We start from the raw sequence: 17,224 nt of genomic DNA, 5'->3' as shown, positions 1-17,224 counted from the left end.
TTCTCCTAACGCGCTTGTACTTCATTTTTTTTTCCGCACACGTTTCGAGTGATATTAGGTGTATAGCTCCTTATCGTAGAATATCTCGTTTCCGGTAGCGGATATTTCTACCTAAATATATTCTCGTCACGCGGTATTCTCGATTCCACTTTGGTGCTGTACAATGTATCAATTAATAGAAAATTACAAGAACTTCATTTTTTATCTTAAACGGGCTCCGATATTTTTATTTATTCTTCTTGTCAACCGATATCCTCATAAGTTTATCACGTTGATAATGATTATCTAATAGATACGATTGATCAAATGAAAATAAGCAGAAGATGTAAATATTAAGAGGATATTTTTCAGTCAGATATTTTTAATGCTAATGAAAAGAGGTGGAAGAAACGAAGAGGAAGGAAGTTGAGGTCATAAAAAAAAAAGAAAAAAAAAGGAAAGGAATGAACAGGGAGTTTTGGTATTGACCCAGCTGGTAGTGCTTTGTTGTTTCGTTCTCTTCGTATACCAATAAGCTCTCTTCTCCACTTTCATCGTCCTCCTTATCATCCTTGAGGTCAGTTTTGTGTGACCATTTCCACGAAATATCACTCCCTATTTTTCTACGCAGATCCTCCTCCATGTTTTTGTTTGCACGCACGAGATTGCTCGCACAACGTGTGTCTCTGAGCAAATGCGCGTACCTCTACTCATGATATTTCTAGGTATTAAGATTAACAAATTTTGCATTAACCATAGTCAAATTATGAAAATATTATAGATGATCGATTATCGTTGTGATTAGTTTTTACGAATAAAAAGAAGATATATTTATTAATGCATTGCTTTGATTCAAGATATGATTTGATCGTAAAGATTTCGTTATCATATCTTTATGAATTAATCATATTGCTCAGTTAGCTTATTTATTATTTATGTCAAAGTATCTGTATGATACAGCGAAAAACAATATTTAAATTTGTTAAATTACAATGCCGATGATCGTATAAGCGTAAGAAACAAAATGGATTCTAGCATTATCTTCTATACGATGCTTTTTAACCAATTAATCCTAAGCTACCCGATATCCCGGAGACATCATTCTCTTGCAATTTGTTACATTAATTTCTTTAATTACAACGATGTTACATCTATCGTTTTTAAAACCAACTGCTTTGTATTTCCACAAAATTGTATTATTCATCCTTCCGCTATTTAATTATTGCCGAACATATGTCAAGCTCTTGATCATTAGATTAGAATTAAGTTAATACGAGTATTAAATATTGATGAAATAAGAAGTTGTAATTAATTAATCAATAAAGTTCTTTAAAGAAACTCATCGAAATGTTGAGATTGTTAAAGAGCTTTAGGACGTTCAATTGGCATTTCGCTAATCTAATTAAACAAGTTTGATGAAAGTTACACGTTGATCACGTAGCAGAAAAGTCATAAAAGAAAACAAAAAAGAAACGATCGAGAGTTGCGGGAATATTTTCTCTTCTTCTTCCTTTTTTCACTTCTAAATAGCGTCCCGTGATTAACGAGTTACGCAAAGATTATTATCGCTGTCTCCAAACGGTAATTATCCGCGATACGGTTTTTGTCGTCTGACCGTAATTAACTTAATTACAAACAATTTTGTGATTCACGCTTTATACCCGATCGTTATCTTTATAGGCTCGATATGCTACAATTCTTATATAAATAGCCAACTATAGCCTAATGGATTTCTATAATTCCCAATGACGAACTCTTAAGATTATTAATTATTATGTAGTCGCGAAACAGGTAGAATCATTGGGAGATGCAAAATAACAAAGTGATTGGCTAGAAACAAAATGTAATATGAGTAAATGGCCAAGGTGTTAATACCTCATCGTGTTTATTTTTCATCGTTTTAACTCGAAATCATAAACAAAGTAATTAACGTTCTAGAGGTATGCGCATAAATGTGACCATGAAGGTTGCGGTATACACGGATCAGAAATTTCTTTCCAAGAATATCTAATCGTGTTCTTTAGAGAATAATAACAAATATGATAGTATATAGATGTATCACCGAAGGGTGACATATAAGTTTGCGTTATAACGTTTAAAAATAATTAATTTTGCTTACAATTTTTTCTTATTAGAAAAAACATTGAAATAGAATAGGATATTAAAACAAAATTATAATTTCAATACTTACGCTCAACATACATGTTGTTGTGTATCAATATTTATAATTTTGTGTATCATAATAAAATTACCGTACTAATGTGTAAATGCGTAATAACAACGCATTGCCAATCAGCACCTAGCACAGACTTTTCGAGCAACAAGCTACGAAAAGCTTGCGGTAAAACAATCAAACTTTTACATAATAGAACGAAAGTTACTTTCAACGAGAAAGAGAGCAAAAACGGCATAGAAAGAGAGAGGGAGAGAGAGAGAGAATCATTTAATGTCGTAACCCTGTGCTATCCCCGAGCTATACCCAAACTTTACAAATTCTCGACGAAGACTGTTCTAGAGGACACGTAGCTAATTTAAAATCTATGTACACTATCGTGCCATTCGAGCATTTGACGTAAGATCGAAAATAAAGAGAGAGAATCGAACGACTTATGATCGACTCGGAGTTCGTACGAAGAAAGATAACGAAAAGCGGGCTAGTAAGATATTTGAGCAGACGTCGGAGATAAAGGTTCGAGAGAAAGAAATACGGAGAGAAAAGAAGATGCCTTTCTCCCTTGTGGATAAAGATGGATATATACATACATACATACATACAGCATACATATATATATATATATATATGTATATATATAAAAGAAGAATAGCAGAGAGAGAGAGAGAGAGAAAAAGACAGAAGAAGCTCCAGGTCGACGAGCAGCGGTTGAGGCGTATCTGAAAGTTAAAGGAAGACACGTATAGATAGGTAGGTAGATAGAAAAGAGAGAAAGAGGATAGATGGAATTCAAAGCGCAGGTGCGAACTGCGAGCTCGGCCCGTCGGCGTCGGCGTCGGCGTCGGCGTCGGCGTCGGCGTCGGCGTCGGCGTTGGTGTCGCAGCAGCACAACCACCACCAGTAGCCCTTTTAATTCCTTTCCGTCATCTCCCCGCTTCACAAACAACGTCGAGCGCGTCGGGACGCGTGTTTCGTGACGTACAGAGCGCGGCAGGAGTTCAGAATATCCCGAACTCCACGAAACCTTCAAGCCCGACTCGTCTATCTCTCTCTCTCTCTCTCTCTCTCTCTCTCTCTCTCTCTCTCTCTCTCTCTCTCTCTCTCTCTCTCTCTCTACCTACCTACCTACCTATCTATCTACCTTGCGTATGCATATAACGCACGGTTTCTCTCTTTCCCCCTTCCGATCAGTTTCGCTTTTTTTTTTAATTCTTCCCTCATTCTCGTGTGTGCGGTGATCTCGATCGTGTTCATAGATAGATCCGAAAAGCTAGAGAGAGAGAGTAAGAGAGAGAGAGAGAAAGAGAGAGAAAAACGAGTTTGATATGAGGCGCGATTCTTGAGCGCTTCTTGCCTAAGGAAAGGAAGATTCTTCGGGAGAAGAAAGAAAGGTCAGTGATATATTAAAAGCAGTCATCGCCTTCGATATTATCGACAAGAGTTATATATCATTGACTTTCGCCCTGTGCGTGGAATATAAAGGGGAAAGCTCCAAGTTTCTTTTCTAGGCCATTCGCTGATTCATATTACAATAATCATGTTTACAGTAAAAAAACGTCTTCGACGATCCTTTTCTTTTTTTTCTTTTTCCTTTATTTTCTTATCGGTACATAGGTGTATATTATTTTCTATATATATTTATTTATTTTTTCAATCCAATTCGAGTTATTTGACGATCGTAGAAAGTTCCTTTTTTTCTTTTAATGTTTTTTTTTCTTTTTTCTTTTTTCTTTTTTCGTTCTTTCTTCCGTTCGTTGTCCCTACGCACAGAGAAACGTCAATTTTTACAAACGTTATTTGAGCTTTTTCGATTTCACTCAATGATGGCTCATTGAATGTTGTACGAGAAGAAAGGAGACAGTAAGTGAACTGAGAATGCACCTTCGTGATCAGAAAGGAGTGAAATTTTGTGGTTTCGATTGGATTGGAAATTGTGATTTTTTTACTTCAGGTAGTGACGATCGTTCTTTATTTTCTTTTCCTTTCTTTCAAAATCATTGTAAAGATATCGATCGATCGCTTTCGGTTCGACGTACGGTGAAAAGAGTAGTATAGTTGGAGAGGGTCGAGCACGGAAGTCCAAAGGTGCGCTTCCTTTGTTCACGACGAGCGGATGGAAGAGACGGGCAAGAATCAGACACCTGTTACTATGAATTGCAAGAATTGCCCATGAGATTCAACACCATTTCTATTATCGCTTTGTCGCCTTCAAGGGATTCATTAAAAAATCGTGAAAATTAGGACATTGTAAAAGATCGTTCTTTTTTTCTTTTTCTTTTTTTTTTTTTTTTTTCCATCTTTTTACGACTAGACCTTACCAATTTTATAAGACCAAGGAATCATTATTTATAAGTCGGTAATTACCGATAGAAATTGCACAATTATCCCCTTTCTTCTTTAATTCAGATCGGTATAATTTTTGAAAGGAAGTAAAAATTGTACCAGCCAATCAATTGCAACTAAGGAAATGTCTCGAACGAACGTAGCTTAATAGAAATACGAAGCGATTATGCCAATGCATAATATCGTTAACGAATACAATATTGCCAGCGAAATTGTCATTGATGAGTAATTGTCGTTAATCAAGGTCAAAATTAGTCAATCTTAAGGATTCCGTCGTAGGTAGAATATTTAACACGAAGGGCTTTACGTTCGATCGTTTACGTAAAGGCTTACTCTCTCCAATAATAATTATTCGATTTAATAGTTGTATTAATGGTAATCTCGCATGTTCCTTTTGCATTGAGGTATATCCATCTATATTTTAATCTAACTCACGGGCACGCCCTCTTTGATATTTATTGACGATTTCACGATTATACTACTTTGAATTTTTTTTCTAACGATAGTTAATAATTTTATATTATTCTGTATTAATATGTATTGTACATCTATACGAATTCGTATATACTCGTAAGATAATTATACTCGTATTTCATTTAAACGATATAGACATTAAGTGTATATATTTTGTGTACCGAAATCAACAAAAATAAGCGGGTTGCATCGATTGGAGGATGAAATTTACCGACGGTATAAGAGCACGTCGCTCATAAACCATCGATTCGAATACACATGATTCGTATGAATATACGATTTCCAAGAAGATATTATAATTAATATTATTCAATAATAAATTTTATATCGTCATGTGGCTCTTTATAATATATTTCAAATAATAAGCCATTTATTTTTTATTTTTTATTTCCGTGTTTTTGACGAGTTACCATTCCCGATAATTTTAACGATCTTTCATTTTCAGTCGAACATAATTTACACCGAATTGAATGGACAAGATATCGTTTTTCTTTCCTTTTTCTTTTTTTTTATTCTTTGAATTGACGCAAATAACAATCGATTCGTTAAATAGAATAAATATTTGCAATTCTTTTTGCTTCATTTTTTATCGAGTAGAAAAAACATGAGGTAATTAATTTTCTGTTTCGCAACGCGATCATAAAGAGGTTGCAAACGAAAGTTGATACGGATGTAACATAGAATGAAAAGTTCATTTCTTATTGGTCGGCGAACGTAACAAGTGGCTTCGGGTGTTTTCAAGTATCTTCCGGATTCTTTTTCTGCGGTGATCCTTCTCCGTTCTGTAAATCCTAGGCACTTTATGGTAGCGAACAACGACGGTAACATAATATTAACTTTTTCCGCTATCGAGGAGACCTCCTTTTCTTCTTCCTTCTTTGTTTTCGTTTCTCTCTCACGTTAACAATAGGGGCATCTCTCTTCATACTCTTCTCATACTCTTGAACAGTAAATGCCAACTACATCGAATAACTAACCGAGTGCGAAAGAGAATACGAGCTGGGCGGTTCTTTAACGACCTAGCGAGTCAGTAATTAAATAAATGATCGCGTAATGTATTATCTCTTCTCCGTCGTCTTTCTATTTCTATATCTCCCTTAAATATGCCAAGGAAATATATATAAAAATACGTCGATGGATCGGCCGCATCCGATCCTATCAATTTTAACCGATCAATATCCGAGTCTTCTTATTAGAACGGAAATTCTAATCCTTTTACCAATCATATCGATTAATGGGCATCATCGTTTACCTTTTTCTATGACTCGTAAATCTTTAACGGGTAAATAGTAAACGGGTGTTACTGTTATAATTTAATAAACAAAAAGTCGAAAAACCGATTCTGTAATTCGTTTGAATGAAATTTCCAGTTTAACACGTTCGATGGTAAATCAATGGATTTTAATTGTAACGAATCAAATCAGGAAATATCAAAACTAGAACGAATATTATTTCGAAATAAATAAGGAAATGTCACGAAGCGAACATTTCTCATTTAACCGTATGCACCGTATCTACTATTCGATTTATATCTTCCTTTCACCCTGAATGTTTTATGCTTGATAAAACATTTTGTTACCTTTTATTCGGCATATATTTGTAAACGTTCGTTATACCCTATATACGTCATAAAATGTAGACATTGCACTTTGATAAAAACCTGAAGGGTGTGTCCTGATTTGGGTGTGTGTTCCTTAGGTCACCCTGTTTGTGTAATACATGGAGATGTTACAGCACGGCTCGTTTCCGTTTCATCCCTTTGTCATCGCGGTTGTTCTCCCATGAACATATAAAGTCTACCTCTCGCTCTCTCTCTCTCTCTCTCTCTCTCTCTCTCTCTCTCTCTTTATGTGCGTTGTATTAGATTCATAAATGTATACCATATACGTACATGTATTTTACGTATTCCACGATGATAACGGGCACACAGACAGAGTGGTAATACATATGAACGTGATAATATATGTTACTTTAGCTCTTTCAATCCGCTAAGGTAATTATTTATTTGCGTTCCATTGCGGATAGTTTCTTATATTCGAACGTAAGAACGATTCCATCACATTCCATTCACATTCTTTATTCATTTCATGTAACAAAGATGTCCCGTCTTTGAATTTTTTCATCTCCATGAACTTAAACGTAGCCGTAATTTAATCTCATTCAATTAGGCTTATGTCGCCGTAGTAAAGTTTATCGATAGTAGATAAAGGGCACATCAATGTGACGGTTTAAGGAATTCATTTTTCTATCGGGGAATTATAATTTTATTATTTTCAAACGATTATTTATTAAGAAAAATAATTTTTTCTCTTCTTATTCGTTTGATATCTTTTGATATACATGACGCGGACCTTTTTTGTCTCTGCCTTTTACAGAATTCTTGAGACAGAAAATATTTGTCTTATTATCAATATTTTAGTAAAACAGATGTTTCGTACTGAAATATGTGAGACCATTTCAGACAATAAATTACCTTTTTCTTTTCATTCTTTACTCCTATCCGTTAAAATAAAGTATACCGCCTGAGTAGAAGAATTGAATGGGCGTGCTCAATTAAAATCCTGAATTGGTGCGGCGCATATGCACACCCTTGGAAGTAATTTATTGTCACACGAAATATTTCCTCTTAAAGGTCATTAAAGGTTTTTTATTCAGCACGAAGAGTCTCTCGTATGAACGAAACGCGAGTAAAAGGGACCATGGCCTATACCTATTTATGTTTTAAACGTGCTTCCCGGAATGTCCTAGGCCGTCCAATAAATTCAAGAAGCAGGCTCGTACTAGGCCAAACGATTTATTACATTTATCTTTAGTCTGGCCATTAAATAATTACTTTTTTAATTGTAAATCAGTGCGATAACATCGCGTACAGGGAAGACACAATTGATATTTATTTAAACATATACGAGACGAACTAATACGAGACGAATGCAAGATTCATTCCTTCCCATTCCTCCGTTAATTTTTCTAATCGTTAGTCCGTATAGTTGGTACAAATCGTCAGGGTCAAGTCACATTCAATCCCATGATAGTCACAAGCACTGATACCAACGAAGTAGCGCTTGACAGTACGACCTAAGATATAGGTATCTCTAATGGCGAGTAGTGTAATCTCGATCTTGTATATTTGAGATCCCGCTTATAGCATTAAATTGCCGAAGGCTAAAGCATTATTACTGGTATAGCTCTTACAAAGGAAATACGGTAATGTGCGTGCGTCATTCATAATACATACGCTTGGCGTATTATACGATGACGCCGTTGTTCCGTTAATAAGAAAAGTTCTGTTAATTATTTGTTCAGTTTCTTATATAAGCGCATCGTCTTTTTTCACATTCGATAGGCATTGATTATATTTCACTTTCTCTTCGTCACGGTACAAATGAGTTATACGATGTACTTATGAAGGAGAGAGAAAAGAAAGTTGGTCCATATGGCTAGTCGAAACCGAAATCGAATTAGACGGGACAACGGCTCGTGAAAACGCAGTGGCAGATGCTTTTAAGGTGATTTTTTTTTTCTTTCGTTCGCGAACTTTTATATAAGGTTGCTTTTATAGGCGGTACCCTCTCTTCCTTCTTCTTCTTCTTCTTCTTCTTCTGTCTTCTTCTTCGTTAAGATCCAATAAAGGCGCGCGTTCGCCTTTCTGTGCTTTCTCCTTGATAATGTTATTTCACGAGCGTCGTCGAACTTTATAGTCCAGACGGGTTTAAGCGAAATTAGACGGCAAACGGCACATTGTATCGACGAAAAAAGAAATGTCTCTTTCAAAGTAACTTTTCTAAGGGAACAAAATGCAAGTAAATCATTTTCTTCTTTATCGAAGGTTAAAATTTGAATCTCTCAATTCGCGAATTATTTTTCACTAACCGTACAAATCTTAAATATCTGAAAGATTTATTGGGGTAAGATAAGATAATGTCTTGTAATTTCAAAAGTGAGTTTCAGATTGCTCTTCGAGCAATGACTAGACGGGAGGGTTGGAATAACTGAAGTCATGCGGAAAGAACCCTTGAAAGAGATTCTTGAGGCAAGATTCAGTTCCGGATACTTCTTCATGAGATTTCTTATTTTATGTTTTATTAGGTCATTTCAGGGGGGGGGGGGGGGGGAGTTTTCTACTATAAAATTGTAGAACCCGATGGTTCGTTATGCGAACGCAAAGAACGTCGTAACAGAAAAATATTGCCACGCCAATGAAAAGTTTTATCTCATTGACCTAAATCGTTATTAATTTAGTAACGATTTTTCCGTCTACTAACGTTGAGAAAAAGTATTTGGAAAAAAAATTCAATAGACATTCTAACAACAATTTCACCCTTCTCTCGCGTTATTAATTATACCGGTGAGATTACTATTCCAGGAAAGATGAGATTCCATCGATTACGCCGTTGCATGCAGAACTGTTTTTAATTACGAACTGAGAATTTACAGAAAATGATTGTAGGAAAAGGTATAGAATGGAGTTTAACGAGTATCACGATCACAGAACTTCTATTTGCGATGTGTTTCGTCCTTTTCCTGATAAGGATAACTTTGCCTTCTTTGAATTGCGCAGCAAGGTCTATTACCATTTTACCAAGTCCTTTTCTTTGGTAAGAAAAAGCGTGATGAGTAAGCGAGAGAGAATGTAGGGGAAGAAAAAAAGGTGCAGGAAGAATCTTTTGTGCATATTCTGAGATTACTAGCGAGAGAAATTCTAGCCTTGCGCACGTATATAGAAATTATTACGGAAAAGAAGAAAATATTTAATACTTCTACACTTCTTTTTTGTTTCCTTTCTTCATATTTTCATTTCTTTCTTCATTTCTTTATTCATTATGTTTTTTCTCTTTCTCTCCTTTCATGCCACTTTCTTTCTCTTTCTCTCACTCCTTTCCATTTCGTATAACACATTTTTATCGTGAATTTTAAATAGAAATGAGAGAAATCGAAGAAATTCGATAACTTAACTTTTTCACGATTATTTATCACAGGGAAATATTTTATGGAATCAGTTTTGCGAAAGGAATATTATAATTTTCAATGGAATGAAATGGAATGTTTCAATTTTGTTCCTTTGTCGAAGCTTTGCACGAGTCATGAGATTTTTTAAATGCGCGCACGTGACCCTTTTCTTTTTTATATCGGCAAAAATTTCAACAAAATTTTATATACTATTTATGTAGGGTAAGCTTTTTTCTTGCTTTTTTATTTCAAATAAATTCTTCGATTGGTTTCAGAATGATTTCCTATTTCAATATAAACCTTTCGTACGAGCGAGGAGGAAGACCCGATGGATAATTTATTAATGTCATCGAAATGTTGCATCGTCTTAATAGACTTAAATTAACGAAACGATTTTAAATAAATGAAAAAAATTTACTTTACTATAATTGAATAACAAATAATATACTTGTTACAACGTATATGCATATATACGCATATATATTGATCATTGATGAATTGATCACGATAAAATCTAAAAAGTTGCGTTTCTCTCAGGAAACTCGAGTTGTACACAAATCTATCTGTTGCAATTTTCAAATTCCATTGTTCCCCTGCATATGCCATGTATAATTTAATTCTCTTATTTTAGCTTCTTGAAAAAACTCAAGGATTCATTCTCCACTTGTGTTGTGTTGTCCGCACACAATTTGTCCTTTTGGGCCTTGCCGCGTTGATTCTTTTTTCCGTTCCTATAAATAAATTTGCCATTTAGCGTTCAACGAGTCAAGGAAACACACACACATATATATATATATATATATATATATATATATATTATAAATAATATGATCTTTTAAGTGTTTCATGTCTTGATAATACCTGACTTCATGAAACTTCGTCGTGCCGTAATATTGTTCGGTCTCGAGCTTAAATTAACTGCAACTGTAGATCTTTTCCCATTGCCGCGCTTTTAAACAAATTTTAATATTAAAATATACAATAATATTATAGTAGTGATCATGACTAATGCATAGGTAATAAAGAAACGAATAAAGCGAGTGTAGTTATTATGCAGAGTTCATAATATTAATATAATATAATGCAAATATTATGTTGATCATTATGATGACAGAACTATGGCCGCGGGATTGGGAGGGGCGCAGTTCATTGGCCGTGACGAATGCTAAAAGCGCTCGCTAGCTAGTTTCTTTTGATAATGAATAATTATTCTCGTTTATAGTTTTTTAATTTGCCTTTTTCCAACTCGTATGATGCTTTTTTTGATATTCATCTCTCCTTTTTTTGTCCCTCTTCATAGTATACCTACGTATAAATATAAAATGTTCAAATATAATCGTATCACAATGCTCAAAGTTCTTCCTTATTCACGGATAATTTTTCTGCACTTTTTAACGTTGAAAATGTGCGTTGTCATTTGTATTTAAATATACAATAATGACGTTCAAAAACGTACAATAATGACAAGAATTTGGTAGTATGCAACTTTTTACTTCTTCGCTTGTAGTTTAGCGCTTTATTATCTGACCTAAACAGTCACGGATGCATTTGGACTTTTCCAAAAAAAAAAAAAAAGAAGAAAAAAGGTTGAGACTTCTCCGAATTTGAAATAGCGACCATAATGTCAAATTAATCAATTAACAATGTTATTAAGGAAATAGTACATGTCAAATGAGACACAAGCATTTCCGTCAGAAATACTATTTTCACATTATGTTAAGAAAAATAATTGTTTTCAACTTTTATAGAAAAATACACATTGTCTTTTTGGAGTTTCATTTGAAATATCAATTAAAGAGCGAACATACGAATGGACGGTACCGTAGAAATGTATTAATTCTAGAGAGCCAATGAAGATTGCATAGATCATCGTAACTTTTGACATTGGTTGAATTATTCGTGTACCATTAGCCTTCTACGAAAACTCTGAGACAAAGGGATGATTCTTCGACACATGTATTTATAATGGCCTCCTTCATCATGCTCCGATATATATTTTTATATCCCATATAACTTGTTTTTCACATTATTTTCTTAATAAACAGTTTTTTTACTATTGCACGAACATCATGTCGCATGTTTTATTCTTCGTCGAGATAAAAAAGAAATTTTATTTAAATACGAAGGAAATTTTATTAATAATTTTCCCTTCAAAATTATTAACAAAGTATCTCCAATTGTTTTCAGAAATGTTGAATCACCTTTAAATGATTTTATTTATTGAAAAAATCGAATTAATTGCAAAGTAGATTATACTCTAGATAGAAATTTTATTTTGACTTGGCGACTAGCGTTGATTTAGTACTAGCCCGTACTAATTCAATTGCCTCCATTATTAATGGAAATAATCTCGCAATAGATTGTTTCTACTAATGAGAAAGATATTATTTTTTTCTTTATATTAAATTCATTTTTTACCCTTTGATTTGATTTTAGTGCTAGACACGTCCTCTTGATTGCGAGATGGGTGTTTGAATATTTCACACTTTATTGGAAAATTTTCTCGATGAGAAAGGAAATGTCCCTCATGAGGACATTAAATACTTTTGAGAATGGAATTGCAAGTCCTTGATAAGGCCTTGAGCGTAAGGAGAAATGCAAAAGCATAAGACCCAGACGTATTTTATATAACCACACCCCTGAGAGTTTCTTGATAAATCCAAGAAAAAGTTCTTATCGTTGCACAAAAAATAAATGGATTTGTTGGTCTTCAAGTGCGACGATTAAAGTAATTGGTTACCTGCGATGATACGCCATGCTAATATGAAGAGATCTCAAATGATTTTATTTCGAACCCGAGAACGATTCATTAAATTTTGATGACTTTAAAATAATCTATAAATTATAGATTTTGTTTGAGGAAAGTAAAAGGAAGGTGACGTCGATAGAATCGAAAACGAACGATCGTGAGGTTAATTTTAGATTCGATTAAGATTCTTTCCTTTTCTCTTTTTCTCAATATACTTTTACAAGTTGAAATTTTGTTCGTCTTTCCCGATTAAATGTTCATAAAGTTGATCGAGCACGAGCTCGGTCTTCATCAACTTGATCAAGAACGAGCCGAAGTTTTCTCTTATTTTCAATTTCGCTTCTCCCTAACCTATAGATCAGATGTCGTGAGAGCTATCTCAATCCGTTAACCGTGAAGATTTACAATCGGTAAACGTTAATGTATGAAATTTATTTTAATAAAAAAATAAAATGACATATGAACTCAGAGTTTTGAATATGTTAAAGCGATGTCAAACGAATAATCCGAAAGGTATAATACCCTTTTTTAGTAGAACGAAGAAACAAATGATTTATTTGTTCTCGTAACAATGGAAAAGTTACATTTTCATGATGAGTTAATCTTGTATTTCTCGGTTAACAGCTTAATAATGCGAACTTAAATGAAGAAAAAAAAAGAAAAATGTGAGAAATTCTTCCGATGCCGTTAGCCTAGGGCCAATTTTTTTTCTTTTTTCTTTTTTCTTTTTTTTCCTTTTTCCTTCTTACACGATAAACTCGCTTTTAAGTCGATAAGCGTTGAACGTTTTAATTCACTAAGCGTAACCGAGACTTAACAGACAAGAATCGATACTTCGTTTTCAATCATAATCCGATAAAGTTACGTAAATATTATCTATGTTCCATTTTGCAAATTTCACGAGACGAATTTTTCGATAAATTATTTCTCTTTGGAACATTCTTTCATCAAATGGGAAACTTTATTTAAGTTAAAGTAGTTTCGTATAGGAAAGTTATTAAACGAAAATCGATTTATCCGCGTGAAAGAATTCCAAAAGTTTCAGTGTATCTATGAGGATGAATCTAACAATGAAGATAAAATCAAGAAAGAGGATTCATTTTGTACAAATATAAAAATGAGCCAAGAGGATATTTAAATCGAGTAGATCATGAAGAGAGAATTTTCGAATTTGTTTCGTCGAATTTAAGAAGGATTGAATAAAACTAACGCGTATTTGATTGACAAGCGCACATATATCTATATAGTACGTATGCAAGGATAGGGAAATCAGATTGTCGATTCCCAATGGGTGCAGAAGGTGAATGCTTTCGGTCGAAGAAGTTTCGCGTTCTATCGATCAGAGTCTACGTTCTTTCTAGTTACCTCCAGTAAATCCCAAGTGTATGCGAGCAATCGTATAAAAGATCGAGGCCATGATTCATCGCCAAAAAATTCTCAGTATACTAGATTTATCGTTGGAATCAATCAGAGTTGAGTATCGATATTGATATAGTTTCATTGTTACCGTGTTTCTGCATATAATCTCACTCTTCGTAGGTTCGCACTAATCGACCTAAGTCGGTGGTGTACCGATAATCCTACACCTCTCTCTCTCTCTCTCTCTCTCTCTCTCTCTCTCTGGTCTTGAATCGAATTTAGGTGATTTCTCAAGTTGAGAAATTCGTACGAAAGATATTCGTTCCATATTCGTAATGCAGTTCGTAATGCAGTGAATGCGTTTTATTATATCGTTGGAATGCTAAGGTAAGGTAAATCGGTTGAATAACTGAAACGAACGACAATACTATTTAATTAAACATTCTAAGCGTTTCACGACTATCGACTCGACCCAGATCCCGTTAAAAAGTAGAGTAAAAGGTAAATCCCCATGCAAGTTAGATATCTTTTGTGGCCGAGAATACCCTATATTTTTCTTTACTCCCGTCAGGGGTGTTTTCGTAACTTGAATCGTACAATAGAAAGTTATCCCTTTGAAAGTTATTCCTTTTCATATCAAAAGAGCATCTAGAAAAAATAGTGTTATAGTGTTTGTAAAACATTCCGAACTTTTGATATAAACGGCCGGTAATTGCGTGTGTTTAACGAAATTGTTTAAAGGAGCTCAATTTCATAATATCTTTGAATTATTTAATAAGGGAGAATCGATTGAATTACATTTACGGCGGAACGATGCTAAGGAAATTTATTTCTAATTTCCGTATGGTTCGTTAAACCAAACTTGCACCTATCTTTACTCTCTTCTTCCATCTCTTTCTTGTTCATTAATTCTCAACGTTCTCTATTTCCTTCCGTGTTACTTTACACTCTGCCGTAAGCGATAAAATTGCGCTCGACTATTCACATTTCGTTAATGTATTTCAATTTATACGCAGAATTTATGTAATCGGACACGCACTTTGATATCCAATGAATTTTTCTTTCTATCAACGTTATGTTTAACGTTTCGATATTTTTTTTTTTATGCTCTCCTCCAGCATGATTAGTAGGAATAATTATTATAGAGAATAAAACGCCTTTGAATATCTGTAGAACTTCTCTCGTTATAAACTTTTACATCTTCAATGTTAACGATTAAGCTCTCGGCGAAATTTCGGTGCTGGAGCGAGGATTAAAAGGGCGTAAAATTAAAAGGTAAGTGGTGGTGGTGGTGGTGGTGGTGGTGGTGGTGGTGGTGGTAAATGGCTATAAAGAAGGTAGAAGTAGTAATAAGTAAGCGCAACGAGTAAAGGGGTCGCAAGAGTTTAGACGTAGGTACTTATAAGAGGAGGGCATGGCATATACGTGTCTTTAGTATGTGACTCATTCTAGGTTTACTTTTCCTTTCATTTTTTTTTCTCGCAAATGCGCTAAATGCCCTAAGCAATGTTACTACTCGTCTACTTGCAATTATTACGACAATTTTCATGGGAATTAAAAATCAGTCGCATGTTTCATGAGCTACAGCACATTGATGTAATGTGCGTGCGCGTGTGTATGTATAGAAAGTAGAACAAGTAAATCGATCAAGTGGTTTGTCTTAAAATGTATCCCATTTAAAGAAAAATACAATTTTATTTGATCTTAATGATAGTAATAAATTCTCATCATAAATATATAATAAGTTTTAATTAACGTTACTGAAATGTTTTCAATAGAAAAGAGTCATTCGATATTATGAATTAGATATGACCCTTCAGAGAGAAAGAGAGAGAGAGAGAGAGAGAGAGAGAGAGAGAGAGAGAGAGAGGAATAATCAATCCTCCACGGTAATGGCTCATTTTGAGATATGAAGTCTTATATGAACGTTTAATTAGCAAGTAAATCGATTAAGCATAATTACAAGTTGAAAATTAATTTGTTACCTCACCGAGAGATCTCCGTGATGAAAATAATTTTCGTACGTGCTTTTCGATTCCTTTATTTTTATCATTTTGCTGGAATACAACATAGTCTTGTTATCATATCACTTCTTTGACAGCTGATATAGAAACGTAACATATAACATGCACTTCGATAAGATTGTGTACGGTAAGTAAGCGTATATGTTTAAAATCGGAAAATCAATGTTCTATTTTGCATAAGTAAACGTACGAGGAAGTTCGATCAGTTCGAAGTTAGAGTGGTTTATTTAAACTCTGCGCTATAACACAATCGATATTTACCTCGATCGTCATACACTGATTTATATTTTCATTGGTTAATTATCTCGTTAATTCGTATCTAATATATAAGATCAATAAAACACGGTCCTTCAAATTTTTGGATTCAATTTGAGTAAATCAATAAGTAAAATAACGTAAATTTTTATATAATGTCATCCAATTCCGTGTCATTTAGCGATTAATTAATTAACCAATTAAATGTCGAGAGCTGATTGTTCTGGGAAACGAGTCTGTATAAGAGTCATATTACGATATACGTTGCACATACTTCTTGTTGCATATGTGGTCTTTCGTGAAGGTAAATTATGCTCATCGGACAAAAGTTATTGCATGACGATTGCGTGCAGTAAGTTCAATGGAAGAAGAACAAACCTTTAATTTAGACGCGAAGAGGAAAGGGTAAGGCTACGTGTCTTCTTTGAATGGAACTCGCATGTCCTCGCAAAAATGAAATACTCGTAAATCTTTTCACGGTTGTAGGACACTTGCGCACGCGAGCTAATGCACGTGTACGAAACCTGGGATATACAAAACCTGCTGCACGGTGCACTTGTTGAAGAACTCTGAATAATAACACCAGCCTGCACTCGCTACATCTAACGGAGGGATTTTTTTTATTTGTGAACGACTTTATGCCGTATACCATCGTCGCTCGTGAAATTATAGTTTTCTCATTCTTCAAATGGTCAACTTTGAGAAATTTCTTTTTCTTCTTTTAAATCAGTCTAACGGACGATCGCATTAAAAAAGAAAATAAGTTTATTTCTTGGCGGGGATACGGGGAGATGTTGCGCAAAAGAAAAAGAAAAAAAGAAGAGAGAAAGAGAAAAAAAAAAAAGGAAAAAAGAAGAAAGAAAGAAAGAAAGAAAGAAAAAAAAATCGAAGCTCATGTTTTTCTTATGTTTTGGCGAGGAA

General features: G+C 34.2%; 2 protein-coding genes across 3 annotated transcripts in view; one reads left to right on the top strand and one right to left on the bottom strand.

The window, feature by feature from the left end:
- LOC124947781 overlaps nt 1-17,224 on the bottom strand; it is a 214,979-nt gene that overhangs the window by 143,976 nt on the left and 53,779 nt on the right. The gene's annotated exons all lie outside the window — the stretch shown is intronic.
- Nucleotides 3,067-17,224, top strand: part of LOC124947779 (leucine-rich repeat-containing protein 15) — a 73,241-nt gene continuing 59,083 nt past the window's right edge. For both annotated transcript variants that reach the window (XM_047490399.1, XM_047490400.1), the window contains exon 1: nt 3,067-3,543. The gene's annotated coding sequence lies outside the window, so the exon portion shown is untranslated. The remainder of the gene's footprint in view (nt 3,544-17,224) is intronic.

The sequence above is a fragment of the Vespa velutina genome, chromosome 3 (assembly GCF_912470025.1).
Source record: "Vespa velutina chromosome 3, iVesVel2.1, whole genome shotgun sequence".
NCBI classification, from domain to species: domain Eukaryota; kingdom Metazoa; phylum Arthropoda; class Insecta; order Hymenoptera; family Vespidae; genus Vespa; species Vespa velutina.
The sequence above is the reverse complement of the archived record's forward strand: the minus strand, read 5'-3'. Positions and strand labels throughout refer to the sequence as shown.